The sequence below is a fragment of the Diospyros lotus genome, chromosome 7 (genome assembly GCF_014633365.1).
Source record: "Diospyros lotus cultivar Yz01 chromosome 7, ASM1463336v1, whole genome shotgun sequence".
Classification (NCBI taxonomy): domain Eukaryota; kingdom Viridiplantae; phylum Streptophyta; class Magnoliopsida; order Ericales; family Ebenaceae; genus Diospyros; species Diospyros lotus.
This window is the reverse complement of record NC_068344.1, coordinates 6,724,266-6,739,950: the sequence shown is the minus strand read 5'-3', so window position 1 is coordinate 6,739,950 and position 15,685 is coordinate 6,724,266. Positions and strand designations below refer to the sequence as shown.

The 15,685-nt window shown below is 34.6% G+C and overlaps 1 long non-coding RNA gene across 1 annotated transcript in view; it reads right to left on the bottom strand.

Moving 5' to 3' along the window:
* LOC127805818 (uncharacterized) overlaps positions 1 to 14,916 on the bottom strand; it is a 34,433-nt gene extending 19,517 nt beyond the window's left edge. The window contains exon 1 of the long non-coding RNA XR_008024192.1: positions 14,821 to 14,916. This is a non-coding gene — a long non-coding RNA (uncharacterized LOC127805818). The remainder of the gene's footprint in view (positions 1 to 14,820) is intronic.
* Between the last annotated feature and the right edge of the window lie 769 nt (positions 14,917 to 15,685).

Below are 15,685 nucleotides of genomic sequence, written 5' to 3'. Positions count from 1 at the left end.
TCCAAGCAAGTAGAAAAATGAAAGAAGAAGAAGATATAAATGAAGAAGAAACAAAGAAGAAGAAGAAGCAATGAGAGATTGGAAATGAAATAATGAAAAAGAAAACAAGAAAGCATGGACAGGTGAAAGGGAGGGAGTGGGATGCGAACCACCCCTTTGCTTTTACCATTTTGCCCCTACTTTATGCACACATACACATAATATTTCATGCTAATTTTGGTCATTTTGCATCATTTGTTTTTTCTTTCATCTTTTTTTTATTCTCTCCAATTATGAAATTCCTCATTTGCCCTCATCCTTTTCAAACACAACATATGCATTAAACCCTTATTAGTCATTTGCTTCATTTTTCATTACTTTATTAACATATTTTCCAATATATATATATATTATAACCCATTTAAACAAAACCCACATTTATATGCATGGCCCTAGCCCATATCAAAGCCCAATTAAATAAAATGGACTTCCATCTTAGGCCCCAAATAAAATAACACAAACACATATTTAATTCATTTTAAATCCAATGGCCTCAACCCAATTTATAAAATGAATTTCAACTCTTCAATTCTATTAGGCCTTTTAACCTTTGGCCCAAACACATCATCCACACAATTATTTTTTTAACTATTCACCATACATTGATTCCAAAAATAATATTTTCGCTAATGTAACTTTTTCGCTAATGACCTCTTAATCCCAATAGTTCAAATATTAAATTTGACAATTAATATTCTCATATAAAAATAATCAATTCCAATAATGCCCCCAAAATATGGCATACGAAATAAATTTTTAATAAATACTCTAGACCCACTAACGAGTCATTACAAATAAGACTAAGTAATTTGGTTATATTGTTACTTAAAAAATATTTACTTTATAAATTTAAATACAAAAATTTAATTAGTAATTTTACATCTTAAAAAACAAGAAAAATAAATTTTTATTATTTATTTATATTATTAAAAGGCCACTAAAATAATTTTTGCCTAAGGCCACACCCACTCTTTAATTGGTCCTAGGCATAGGATAGAAGAACCCAATTTCTATACATGTAATACAAACCATTCTTTTAAAAATAATTATTAAGTATAATAAATAAACGTTATTCTTTGATAAAATATATTTATTGTATCTTATTTTTAATATTTAAATATTCTTATTAGTTGATAATATATACACTTTGTTTTTTTAAGCACATCACCAACCAATAAAAGAGTTTAAAATTAAACATAATATATAATATATGCATCTTATAAAAATATATTTATTATAATTTAACTATTTCTCTAAAAATGATTATTAATATTATTGTTTATATATATATATATAGCTAGTTTGTAATACAACAAGAAAAAAAAATAAGAAAAGCAAAAGTCTATGTTAGCTAAGAGTAAAGGTACCTTAAACAATTTAAAGAGTGTTTTGTAAAATGTAAAACTTGTAATATATAAAGACTTATAGTGTTGTATGAGACACCTTTCACCATTCGTATTATGCAATACATTTTTATATTATACAAAAAGTAATACTAACAATTGCCTTAAAGCATAGTAAATACACTTTACTTTCAAACAAAATGTATGACACGGCCATAGATACAAATTTTTAGGCTTAGTTAGACGTAATTTAAGTTATTATTATGATTTAGTTGATTTTCAATAAAATTATAGAAGTTTGGTTGCTAGAATCTTCTACCAATTCTTATTCTTTGTTTTCAGCTATAACATTGTAACATTGAGTTCTTCTACAGAGACATGTAGGTTGACATACATGTTTATAGAATGGAAACTAAAAGACTAACATACTTTCACCCACATTACATTAAAAAAAGTACATTACAATATGAGGAGAGCATTTTAGTCATTTAGTCTCCATTCAATAAGATTGCCTATCAATATGTCTGACTCTAAAGAATTTTTCGGCTTATAAAACCCTCCAATACTTGTCTTTTTCAACTTCTTCTTCTTATTTTCCTTTTTCTTCACAAACAAATTCTTATTAGTGTAGTTTTTATATCTTGTTTTCAGTTACAAAACACTCTTATTTGTTAATAAAATATTACAAATTATAATATATTTATCTTCGACCAATAAAAAAGTTTTTAACTAAAAATAATACACAAATAAGATGCTTATCGAAAATGCTATTTTGACACTCTCTTGTGACACTTTTAATGACACCCATGTATTAATATGATACAAAATATAATATATCAGTACATGAATATTATAGAAATATCATAAATGAGTGTCTAAATAATTTATTTTATAAAAAATATTATACTCATAAATAAATTTGACAAATAATATTCATAAATGGATGCATTACATATAAATTTATAATAATTGATAGTAATAATTAAGTAGATATATTATTAATTTTAAATAAAACTATTATAAATAAATATATATATATTATATCAATTTATAAATATTATTTATCAAACTTATGAGTGGGAATAGCATTTTCGCTATTTTATTTGAGTACCATATTTTGAGTGTGCTCGCGTCGTATGGCCGGTGGTTGTGCGGCAAAGCAATCAATCGGCGCTGAAAACCATCGCTCAACCACTCCCTTGCCGTCCCAATCATAGACACATTTAAAATTCCGTCCATTGAGCTTTTTTTTTTTTTTTAAACATTGATAAATAATTTTAACAAATTAAGATGAATACATATAAATTTACAATAGTTTTATTTAAATTTATAATAATTTTATTTAAAATTAATAATAAATTGATAAAAATAAAAATGAATGTATGAATATTATATTAATTTTAAATAAAAATATTTATATTATATTTATTATGAATTTATGTGTGTTATGTTAATTAATAAAAATTATTTATTAAACTCATTTATAAATATAATATAAATATTTTGTCTTTCCTAATATTAGGGATTATGCCGTCTTTGATCTTTATTTATTCAGATTATGTCCCTTGCAACTTTATCATTAATTTTATTTATTTCATTGAATTTTTTTATTTTATTTAATTGATTGGATTTGTCTAGGAGGTGGATTTGGTGGAGGAGCACCACCACCTAATCACCCAATAATTTAACCATTAAAATATTTTATCTTGGTACCCAAAGATTATTTTTTTTATTCATTGAAATGCAATTTTGTCCTCAGACTTTTCTAGATGCCACTCTATCATCAAGAGGCCTTTCCAAGTACCCCAGGAGCTTTTTTTTTTTTCAGTTTAAAAATATGTCAACTTATCTTCAATATTTTTATTTAAAAATTTAGAGTAAATGATCTCAAAAGATATCAATATTCTTTCATTTATCAATTTTAATTTTTATAAATAAAATAGTAAATCTCCGATTGAGGTAAAATGAGAATTCTATTTAAATTATACTTCTCTTACTCTTATATATTCTTCTATGGAGACTAATTTAAACATCATAGACCCTACGCAGGTGACACCCTAGCTCTTCTCTGTTTTTTCTTTTGCAGATTTTTCGAAAACTAGAGATTCAAGACATATTCTCATACAATTACAAATTTATTATTGTATCTCAAAAGGAAGAATTATTGTCACGATAATCTCATGTAATTACTAATGAATTTTATTATTGGCAAGAGTTTCTGTCATCCAGGTCAAGTCATCATACTGTGGGCTTCAGCAATAAGAATCATATCAAACATATTTTTATATAATATTTTTATACAAATGTCACTATAGAAGCCAATTATTGAATAGTTTTCAAAAATACGTACCAATGCATCTAAATAATATACAATAATTATGATTGAATATTTTCTCAGTCACGGTAAAGGGTATCAATTAATTCTAACGAATGATACGTCTGCATCACATAATTTATTAATACGAACGACTTTAGTGAATGTAAATGTCACACATTTATTAACATTGAAACCCCCCCGCCTAACATGGAGCGAACCTTGTTGACATTTAAAAACATTCCATTCATATTTTAAAATGTTGGCTTAGTGAAGATTAGATAGTGACATTGAACACCTAACGCCGATTATGTTGTTGGTTACATAAAACACTATTTTTATAGGCCTAAGCTATATGTTTGGACAAGGGGAGGGGACAAGGAAAAGAAAGATTTTTTTTTTTTAATTGGGTAGAAGTTTTATAGTGAAATAAGATAGTGTTTATTAAAATGAGTAAGATAAGATTGTATCAAAATAAGATTGAAATGTTTTTCGGACCAATATATGAAATGATTAAGATAAAACTGAAAAGTATTTTAAGATTTTATCAAATTGTTTGTTAAATTTTTTAGAATACATTGAATGATATATGCGTTAATTTTTTTTTATTTGTAAAGTTTAAGATAAATTTATCTGAAAAGTTTAAGATAAGAAGTCACGTGACTTATTTTTTAAAGGTCGTCAGATATATTTAATAAATACAATAGAAAACACTTTTGTCTAAAATGCTTTTCATATCCCACTTTTTCGATTTATGTCTTAGTTAACAAATGCTAACTCTTTTCGTATCTCTATTTATCAATTCTTTTAGCAGAAAGAAGAAAATACATTTATAAATATAATTATTAATTTTACTATCTTACTTCTATTATTTTATATTTTATATTTTTTTTAAAAGTAAAAAGGCATGATTATAAATTTATTGTCTTTTTTAACTATTTCATTCATTTTCATTCTCTACCTAAGTAAAGTAAAGGCATATTACATTCATTCATATTTCATTCTTCTCCAACAATGGAAGAGTAAACTTTTCTTTACTTCATTAACTCTTATGTTCCATTCTATTACATATCATTTCGTTCTCTATCCCACCTCTCCCAAATAGAATGTAAAAGTTAACTAATTTAGTAAAAAAAAAGAGTTGGCTAGTTGTAAGAAATTATGATGATATCTTTCCTAGGACAAGTTTGTGCACAAATTTCTCATGTTTTTACTTAATATATATATATATATATATAGAAATGTTTGGTTTGAGTTTATTTATTAGGCACCAAAAGGATAGTGATGATAAATATTCACACCCTTAATTGGGGACCATTAGAGAGCATTGTGGGTATTGAGTTAGATTGGGAGCTAGATGGACCCTTCCCCTTACCCACAAGACAAATAAAGGTCTACCTGGGAGTTAGAATCATTCAATGTTGATGTCAGAAAGTAGATGAGGGGGTGAAAGTGCATTCAATGGGAAGAGAGAAGAAAAAGTCATAAAAAGTATAAGAGAGACATTGGTTGATGATGCCAACATGCTTGGAGGGGCCCGTTGTTCACAGACCTTGGAACACTTGCTATATTATTTGCATCTATGGCCTGGTGTGCATCAGGAGTGGATTCAGAAATTTAGAACGCAGGGACTGGATCAGTTTATTCAAATTACAATATATGTACACTGTGTGTGTATATGCACGAGGATTACAATTTATGTAGAATGAGGATTACAAATTATAGTTCTACATATATGCACAAGGATTACAATATATGTAGAACGCAGGGGTTGAATTACAGTTTTGCACACACAATTCTATATATATGCATGAGGATCACAGTATATGTTCACTATGTGTGTATACACATAGTTTACATTTTGCAAACTTCAATCCAGTTTCGCAACTGTGTGTGTATCAGTCTTCACAAGGATCTGGACTAAGGCTAGCACAGATTGAAGTCCAGTTCAACTCTCCCCCAGATCCGTTATGCATGGTTGTTTCATTTCAATTTTTCTCTCCCCTCAATTGGTTCCATTTGCCCATTTTGAAAAACTGAATGCTTGGGTTTGGTTCAATTTGATCTTTGATTTTTTTTATTTTGATCTTTTCAAGAAACAAACTATACTCATCAAGTATGACTAGAACAATGAGCCTTGCCCCATGTCAAATAGAGTTATGCTAATTGTATAGAAAAACTTTTATAGATTGGTTTACAAAGGCAATTAAATGACTAAATTGCCCCCATGATAAATGACCCAGAACCATCTTTCTCTTTCTCTCTTCCTTTCGTAGACACCATCGCCCCCACCCACCACCTTTTTTCATGACACCGTCAGCCCCATCTGCCTTTCCTTCTCTGAACACCCTCGCCCTAGCCGCCAGACACCGTTAGCCCTAGCGACATACACTGTCGGCCCTAATTGACGAATGACTTTGCTTGACATAAACCAGTAGAATATCTTTGACATGAAAAGAATTCTGGCAAAGTTTGGCAAAGTCACTTCAATAGGGTGATTTTCCTTTATCAAGCAACCAATAGATGATTCATATAAAGTAAAAATTGTAAGCCTTAGGGTGAGAAATATATATCTTTACAAGATGAGTAAATTAAAAAGACCCATAACATATTTTGCAATCACAATGGTTGTTACATAAACTGTGACATTAGATACAAATGCCCACGCACCCTCTTATGGAGGAGGGGGATGGCTATGGTCAAATTGATAAATGGAGATGAGTGATTTGGGTTTAGCATTTTAACAAAGTTCTAATACTGTGAACTTTGTTTGATGCCTAATAATTAGACCCTTTTGGTTTTCAGCTAGTTGAGTCCATGTAGTCCGTTTGCTTGAAATCTTACTATAATACCCCAAGAGCCCAAGGTCAGGTCTAAGAAGGGATTTTAGAGAAATTAGTATATATATCGATAATAGTAAAGAAAGAAACAACACTAGTTGAATACCTTTTAGGTTGAATGTGGATAAAGAACTCTCGGATTAAGCGTGCTTGAGTTAGGGTAGTTCAAGGATGGGTGACCCTTGGGAAGTTCACATAGGCTTATCAAGGTAAGTTGATTCGGTCTTTTCTATCGCTCGATGCAAGATGTTACAAGTGGTATCAGAGCTGACTCTTGAAGAAGGCAATCTGATTAGGGCGGGGAGTGGTGCCGAGGTACGAGAGCATAAACAAGGAGCGACTCCTAACAGACTTCTAGGATGGCAGCGCCCAAAGGGGAGAAGATCTGGGACCAGTTTTAGGGTTACATGAAGAGGACGTTATGCATGTATTCAAGGGGAAGAGGAGGTAATACCTCAAGAGCCTAAGGTTAAGTCTAAGAAGAGACTCTAGAGAAGTTAGTATATATATCGAGGATAATAAGGAAGGAAACAACACTAACTGGATACCTTTTGGGCTAAATATGGATAAAGAACTCCCGAATTATGCGTGCTTGAGCTAGGGTAGCTCAAGAATGGGTGACCCCTGGGAAGTTCGCGTAGACCCATCATGGTAAGTTGATCTGGTCTTTCCTATTACTCGATGAGGGATGTTACACTTATAAACCTCAAATTCTCCATTGATCTTTCATGCCCCGGTGGTCAGTTGGTTTGGGTGGTTGTCGGTGGAGAATGATGTCTTTACTGGCTGAGAAAGAGGGGTTTGGCCGATGAGTTTTGTCCTGTCTCTCTGTCTCTGTAACATCCCATTCGAACGATAGGAAGAACCGGAACAACTTACCCTAATGGGCCTACGCGAACTTCCCAGGAGGGTCACCCATCCTTGGATTACCCCAGGTTAAGCACGCTTAACTTGAGAGTTTTTTGCCAACATTCAGCCCAAAAGGTATCCAACTGGTGTTGTTTCTTTTCTTACACTATCCTCGATATATACTAACTTCTCTGGACTCTCGGGGTATTACATTCTCCCCCCCTTAAGCACATGACGTCCTCGTCATGCGACCTTACAACCGGTCCCAGATCTCCCCCCTTGCATGGCCGATGTGGGATTCACCTAAGGTGCCTACACGCACCCCCCATAGGGGCCTACACACACCCCCCTCGGAACTCAGCCTCCTCGCTGAGGTTTGCCCCACCACCGCGCTCAGAGGCTCAGGGGTTGACTCTGATACCACCTGTAACATCCCATTCGAGCGATAGGAAGGACCGGAACAACTTACCCTGATGGGTACCCCCCTGGGAAGTTCGCGTAGGCTCATCAGGGTAAGTTGTTCCAGTCCTTCCTATCGCTCGAATGGGATGTTACAGTCTCCCTCATTTCATTTAGATCCAATATATCGACAATTTATCACAATAAATTGCGCCAATTTATATCTCAAATATTGCTAATTTTTCACCATATATCACACCTATAAATCAATCTACAAAAGTCCTTTTGTATAAATAACATAACTCTGTCTAATAATATAGTGAGGTGGGTATTTGCCACGTCAAGTAGTAATTACGATCTTTTATTAAAAAAATGTACCATCGTCTCTCTTTTAACTTTTGCTTTGGATTTTCTCAACTCATTTATATATCAACTTCAAAATATCAAGAGTTTATTTTGTGGTAGCATTAGCAATTTCGTCAAAGATCCAATCATCAATTTTCAGATGAATTTGTGGTGATGTGAATTGATCTTTGCGTTTATTACTATTTTTATCATTAAATTTTAGAATTTTACATTAACTACACTCTAGAGATTAGGAACAATATATGTCAATAATTATAATCAATCTTGTCGTTCATCTTTAAATCTCGAGAAACAATATTATACTTAGCGACAAAATAAATGATAGAATATAATTAAGAAAAGACAAAATAAGAATTTACAATATGTTAGGCAAGTTGTTTCCAGGAAACTATCTTTAGGATAGTAATTTCCTCACTAGGTGAAAATGGTTTATAGAAATTCTAACCCCAAGATACAATACCTAATTTTAAAAAATCAAAATTGCATTTTTTAATTTCTTCTCACTACAATAAAAATGATTTGTTGAGGCATCTTTTTTAGGGCATTTTTTAGAAAGTGTCCTCTAAAATACCATTTTAAGGCACAATCTAAAAAAGTGCCCCAATACAATAACTTTAATGAGGCACAACAATTAAGTGCCTTATAAAATATCATTTTAAGGCACAATTTAATAAAGTGCCTCAATATAACAATTCTAATGAGGCACAACAATGAAATGCCCTAATAGACAAATATAAGTGTCTTAACAGATAAATCTAATAGGGCATAATTTTTGAAATGCCCCATTAAAATAATTCTAACAAGACACTCTGATGAAGTGCCCTAATAGACAAATCTTAAGTGCCCCAATAGAATAATTCTAATGAAACTTAGATATACTATAAAATAAACATAGACACATATATTAATAAGATGATGTGCAGATTAGGTGGTCACGCATGTGCAAGAAGAAGGAAAGGTTTAGGGTTCGAGTTGAGGGAGAAGTAAGTTAGAATTAAGAGAAGGCCTTGTGGGGGATATGAAAAATAAATTTACAGTAATTTTTGAGGCATTTTTAAGTATCGCAACAAACTTAAATTTATAATTATTTTTAAGGCATTTGTAAGTGCCTCAATACGTTTTTGGGGCACAGTTACATGGGGCATTATTATTAATGCCCTAATAGTTAAAATGCCTCAAGAAACTATCTATTGAGGCATTTTTAAATGACTCATAATCCAAAATTTGTTGTAGTGTCTACTACAAGAATTCAACCCAACAATGATAGAAAATAGAGAAATAAATAATAGTAATTGAATGAAGAAGTATAGATGGTTTGTTGTATCTCTATGCACCCCAAATGTCCACACACTATTTATAGACATTGAATGGATGCTACCAATAGATATCAAAATATTAAAAATCACAACTTATTTGAAAGATCATGTCTATTAGAAATAGACTTATCCATTAGAGAAATCATAACCCTCTAATTTAAAGACACACCCCTTAAATTAAAAATCATATTAGTTCAGTATTTTGTCGTTGGTTTTCCAACGTTTGGACTAGAAGTCGACTTTCTAGAAACATAAGTAGACTTATGGGGAGTAGAAAGTCAGCTTCCAAGAGCAGAAGTCAACTTTCAGTGTTAGAAGTCGACTTTTGCAAGCCTTTAACTGAGCTAGTCGAGAACCATTTTTTTTTGTAGAATTTACAACAATTAACTCCCACTTTCTGAAAGTCGACTTTTACTATAAACACTTAAAAAAAAAACCATAAAACGAACAAAAATATTATTATTAAATAATACTTATATATAACACTTTCTTCCATATGAAAACTTGAAAAGGGTTGGAGAAGAAAAAAAAAAAAAGGAATTTTCCAACAAGAGTGAAATTGTAACGACCCATTAATGGGTCTAGAGCTTTTCTTGAATTATGATTTATTATGTGTAATAAATTAGCCTCAAGAATTAGGTGCCTAATTTAAAGGATAGGACTTTCAAAGAAGATTTGGGTTGAAACCATTTGTTTTGGGTTGTGTTTTATTTAAGAATGAGGTTGTGAAGCCCTTGGGCCTAAGAATATATATTGGGGCCATTGTGTTGGGCTAATGAAATGGGCATTGGGCCCATAAGCATAAAGATTTGTATATTTTAATTAATCAAAATGAATGAATTATGAAAAGTCTAATGAGGGCTTGATGTGGTTCATTGTGTGTGTGAAAAGAAAAGGTGAAATGGGAATTCCATAAATGGATATTATTATAAATGAAATTATGAGTGATATTGGAAAAAAAAATAAAAAAGAAAAGAAAAAGAGGTAAAAGACCAAAATGGGTCTAATGAGTTGTGGTGTGTGTGTAAAGGAGAGGAGCAAAGAAGTAATTTGGCCAAGGGGGTGGTTGGAAAGCTGATTGGCAGCCATCCCTCCCACATGCTTCTTTCTTTTCCTTGTCTCCTTTTCTCTTTCCTTCCTTCCTCTCCCGATCAGTCTTCTTCTTCTTCTTCTTCTTCTTCTTCTTCTTCTTCTTCTTCCATTGTCAATCTCCATTGAAGCTTCAAATGTGGAAGTTGCAGTTGGTTGTTCTTTTCTTTGGACCGAGCGTCATTAATGCAAGTTCTTCTTGCATTTCTTTTTGGTTATGCAAGTTTCTTCTCTATTTCTTTTACATGGCAAGTTCCCTTACCTCCTTGTTTCTTTTTGGAAGCAAGTTCTCGTTCTAAATGCAAGGTTTTGTTCCTTCTATGTTGTTTCAATGCAAGTCCGTGTTGACTTTCCTTGTTAATGTAAGTTTTGGTTCTTTTTCTCTTGGGTCAAGTTGGTTTCCTTCTTGGTTCCTTGGTCTTCGAATCTTTTATTTTCTTAGAAGATCTAATCGCGAGCCTATGTTGATTGGTGGATTACTTTCTCATTTCTTTAAACCTTGTGTTTTATCCTCGATGGGTCTTGTCGAGAGTTTTCGTTAGGGTCTAGTTCACCCTAAATTCTCAAAGGAATGACACTTGATTGATTAGGAATGTTAGAGAAGCAAGGTTTGGTGTATCTTGCTTGGGATGTTGAGTTTTGTGGGTTATCGTTGTTATTTTTAAGTTGTAGACCTCTATTAGTCGACCAAGTGTTTCAATTGGTCGACCAAATATGTGTTTTGCTTTTTGTTAGTCGACCAAGTATTTATGTCAGTCGACCAAGTATGTGTTTTGCTTTTTGTTAGTCGACCAAGTGTTTCAATCGGTCGACCAAGTGGGTAATTTGGCTTCTGTTAGTCGACTAAGTGTTTTTACTCGGTTGACCAAGTCCCTATTTAGTCAACTAAGTCTTCTTCATCGGTTGACTAAGTCCCTAGTCGGTTGACTAACTCTTTCATTCAGTCAACCAATAGAATGCATTAATTCTCTCTTTTTGTTCCGATTCTTTTCTAATGCTTGCAATTCTTCCCCAAAGCTCTTGTGATGTTTTAGATGGCTTCAAAATCATCTCGTGGATATGTAGGTGTTCCAAAAATGAGGAAGTAAATTAATGGTGAGAATTAAAAATGAAAATCATGAGTTTTAATGGTGAATTCATGTAATCAACTTGTTTGACCTTGAGAAATGGTATGGAAGTGAATTCCAATGAATGATGCTAAATCATGTGATGAAAATACCATTAGTTCATGTGAGGATATAATCTTGAAATGTTTAAGTGCGCATGATGATCATGATGAGAACATTTCTAATAATGAAGCATGTCGATATGTTTACTTGAAAACCTCATGAGCATTGCATGATATTATTATTTATGGTATGGAAATGAATCTCAATGAATGATGCTAAATCATGTGATGAAAATATCATTGGCTCATGTGAGAATATAATCTTGAAATGTTTAAGTGCGCATGATAATTATGAGGAGAACATTACTAATAATGAAGCATGTTTGATATGTTTACTTGAAACCTACATGAGCATTGCATGGGATTATTATTTGCGCACTTATTATTTTGCGTGGTGACTATATACTGCGGAGTGAGAAAAGGATATCCTAAAAAGCGCCTGACACGGGTAAGGTGGCTATAAACCCGATAGGCGATGCTCAAGCCAAATGAATGGTTAAATGATTTTTCTATGTATATGTATGCATGCATGTGAATGAAAGGCCTTGAGGGCCAATGTGCTGCATGAAAATTATGTATGCATGAGAAATGAAATGATGCATAAAATGCATGATGACAACGGCATGTGAATGATAATAATGATTGAGAAATGAAATGATGTATGAAATGCATAATGATAATGGCATGGGAATGATAATAATGATGGGTTCTAATTGGAAATGCTATTCGTACTTGGGAAGTCGGGTCTATTCCACTTTGATTTATCAATGCCTTAACTCCATTGTTTTATTTGTTGCAATATATACTTGCTGAACCTTGTGGCTCACCTTGTTTATTCTTGTCATTCCAAGTAAAGAAAAATCAATTGCTAAGGGTGAGTCCAATAAGGTTAGAGCCTGGATTTAGATGTGTACAGGGATGTCCCAGCCTCAAGATCCATGGGTGTAATGTTGAGGGCAGGAGATAGAGGGTTTGATTTGTTGTTAGAACCTTAGTGCCATTTTATTTGAAAAATGTATGGGCGGTAAGCCTAGGATGATAAAGTAAATGATGTGTAATATTTATTTTAAGCTCCTATTGATAGTGAGTAAATGTGGAGATGTTTTATTTTGGGTCTTGATGATCAGTGAACAAGTAAAAAAAAAAAAAAAAAATTGGTGATAAATCTGAGTTATTATTTCAGTATCCATTGTGTGACGACCTTTTTTCAAATTTCCTATGCTAGCGAGATTATCCGGGAGAGGGCCGCTATAGAAACTGAGAATGGCCTTCAAACTGATTATTGTCACTATTTATGGGTCTCTCAATCTTCAATTGGCTGAACAATGGAGGCTTCACCACATGTTACCAAAATTGAAGGAATTTCAAGAAAGAAAATAATAGCAAGTGAGAAAATAGAGTTTCATGGGCACAGGACTGGCTCAAGGGCTTAGGGGGCCTGAGCCATCAATAATTTAGGGTTCCAACTCTTAATGAAAAATTAAAAGTTTATTAATTTTATTTTAATAATAAAATTAAAATAATTATTTATTAAGTTGAAAGGGTTAAGCCCTAGGCAATTGCCTCACCAACTTACCCCTTTAGCCAGCCTTGCATGGGCAAAGAAACATTGCAAGAAATCAGGGCATTCTCGACAATTTTTGAAAAACCTCTTTAAATTTACAATGACTATGTACACACAAGGCCGGACCTTCCATTAGGCCCATGAGGAAGCTGCCTCAGGGCCCATGGAAATTCAACAATTTAGGGGATCATAAATTGAAAATGGCCCATGTAAATTTCACAACTAGGGGCCCATGGAAATTTCACAACTCAGGCCCCGTGCTTTTTTCGCCCGCCCACCCCCTTCTCGCGACCCTTCTCTCTCTCTCTCTTTCGCTCGCTGCCCTAACCCTTTCTCTTTGGCTCTGTCGTGCCTCGCCCTCGCCTCCCTTCTCCCTCTCTCTCTTTCACTCACTACCTTAACCCTACTTCTTTGGCTCTGTCACGCCTCGCATTCGCCCTCGTTCTCACTTCTTGCTACTGCTTCGTCGTCGGTAGCTTGTTGCCTCTCTCTCTTCTTGTTGCTCCTCGCCCTTCGCCCTCGCCCTCGCTTTCTCGCCTCTCCCTATTCGATCGGCAATGGCTCGTCCTCAGCGACTTGCCTCACCCTCGTGGCCGGTGGCTCACTGCTCGGGCGCTCGCCCAGCAAGCATCGCCTTTTGCTGCTCTGCTCGGTTGTTGGCTCGCCATCGCCCTCCGTCGCTCGCCCTTGTGGGTTGTGGCCGGTGGCTCGCTACCTCTTGATTGCCGATTGGGTCATCAAATTAGATCTGCTTCTCAGATGCTCTAACTCTAGATCTGCTTCAACTTTCAGCGGTTAGTTGCTTCTTCATTTCGTTTCATTTATGGTAGTATCATTTGTCTCATTTCGTTTATGGTAATTTTTAATTGGTAATTTTAAAAAATTAATTTTATTCTTATGGTATAAATATTTATTTATTTTTTATATTTTATTATACAATTCGGGGCCCATTTTCACGTCTCGCCTCAGGGCCCCAAAAACTCAGGTCCGACACTGCGTATACACAAAACCCCAGGGATTTAGATGGCCTATATTGCAGTCATTAATTAGTGGCGTTATATAATGCCAGGAACTGAAAAAATAAAATATAAAAAATTACGGCGTTTATAAACATTGAAAAAAGCTCCAAAAATACTAGAAATTAGCATGAACAAAACGACGCCATCGATTAAAATCCAAGCAACTAAGAAAATAAAATGTCACGAACTTAGAGGGCCTGTTTGATAATACATATTTTTTATAAAAAATATCTAATAATGTAAGTACCCCCGCCCGGATATCCCAGCCACCCGGACTACCCGAACGGGAGCGCCTACGGGAGGAGAAAAGAATGAGACACCAGACAAAGACCACCCCGGCATGCATACACAAAAATGAGAACAGCGGAAGCAAAGCTCAAGACATGCATGCACTATGGGTACCCCGCTAATACAGCGGTCACAAGATAAATAAATAAACACAAACTCCTGTGCCGACATACACAAGACTCGAGAAAACACCTGGCACAGTACAAAATAATAGAGCAAATTCTACTTAGACATCAGAGTGGATAGGGATTGACGAGACTGCCTGTACACCACACCGACTCTGCCGTTAAAGCTGACTCCCTTGCTATGGCCCACGCCGCCACTACCTGGAATGATGGAAAGCAAGGTGAGTCGAGAGACTCAGCAAGCATAAGGAAGAAAAGGCTGAAGGCTATACAAAACCAGAAATCTCACCCCAGAATAAACCCCCAGGCACACACAAGCCATGAGACGCTACAACACAACAGCTCAATAGCATCATAAAATAAAAGCACATATCGGTCCTTGGGGCCCACATAAGACACTTGGCACCCAAGTCCCATACCAACCTGCCGCTGCCCTGAAAGGCAACAAATGTCTCCACAAACCTGCGCGCGCTGTCCCAGGCCGGTACTCCCGTCACCTGTATCCGTCGGTACTCCCGACAACCGAGCCATAGGCTCCCTCGGAACGGTACTCCCGTCCGAGAACTAAATACTACCAGTATCCATGCAATGCACATAAAAATGCAATGGCGTAGTGAGCATCAACGTGATACAAGGCGCCCATACATCCAGGCATCAGGCCATGCTCCGCCCACATAGTAAACCACACGCCATGCATATGCCGCGCTGGATGCAACCTAACCAAGCTAGAATGTTCGTGTCCAAGCATACTCAATAAATGAATATCCCAACATGCATCCCATACCCATGTGCATATCAAATCATGAATAGTAATACAAGGTATCTAATCATGCAGTAAATCACATACCGGCAGAGCTACTCAGTAGTGCCCGACACCGGCCAACAATTAGTGACTAGGAGTGTCCGCCCGACGGTCCACTTTAGGGCCGTACCGTAGTCTACCCCAACGTCACCAAACGGTTGACC